Below are 1,102 nucleotides of genomic sequence, written 5' to 3' on the forward strand. Positions count from 1 at the left end.
TTAGAAAATATTCTATATATTCAATAACTGATTTATTATATTATATAGAATGATAATTATTCTGTGTTAGTAGTATAATTTTTATGTTTACAGTCAGTGTAATGATTTTTTACAGTGATAATTACACAGTGTTTAAGACAGGATGTCACTCCGGTGGACACAGATTTACTGTGTTACGCATTACGAAGATTATACACTCGTACCTATTTATTCATCACACAGAAATATTTAGTGTATATACTCAATAATTTTTTAACTATAATGTAGATTTTTTTTTTTATCAAACCAGAGTAAAAAAGCAAAATAATATTTCATGAAAAGATTACAAATTATTAAACTATCATTTTTTTTTTTTATTGACACAAATTAACTCTAAATTATAATTTCACAAATTTTCTTTTTTTTCTCTAGTAAAAGATACATATTCTACAATTCGATCATGAATTAATAAACAATAAGCAGTTACACCAGTAAGGGATTCTGATGCTTCAATTTCCAATTGAACATCTACTGCCGAGGCTGTGGCTGAATCGTTCTGTTTTGAAGTATCGATAACTATAATTGGACAGTTTTATATGAAAGTAGAAAGGCTTAATAACGGTTTACGTATACTTTTTTTCATAGTAATATTCTTGAAACGATTCTTCTTTATATTCTGTATACAAAATTTCTTTCAGAAGGAGTGTTTCGATTTCAACATATAGTACCTTATCTTTTAGCAAATTGGATTAATATGGTACTTAAGAGAGGTCATTTTTCGATTTTCACAATAGTTATTTAATGCCACGGGAAAAACCACCGGAAAATTACGAAAAAACGCTAAAAATGGGATTTTAATTTCTAACGCTTTGTTTATCACCATAGAAACGAATAAAAAATAATAATATTTAAATATTAATTAAACTTACATGATAAAATAAAAAAACAAAAAATGTAGACTCATGTCCTAGTTGACTATGACACTGGATGTAGCATTAACATACTTACTTACCCTAAATTCAATTTATCAAACTCTAAATCAACGCCTTAGTCACTAGGCCATGAGTCTACAAGTTAATTAATTGATATTGTACATTTAAGTTGAAATAATGAAAAATAAAAA

The sequence above is a fragment of the Acyrthosiphon pisum genome, chromosome A1 (genome assembly GCF_005508785.2).
Source record: "Acyrthosiphon pisum isolate AL4f chromosome A1, pea_aphid_22Mar2018_4r6ur, whole genome shotgun sequence".
Lineage (NCBI taxonomy): Eukaryota > Metazoa > Arthropoda > Insecta > Hemiptera > Aphididae > Acyrthosiphon > Acyrthosiphon pisum.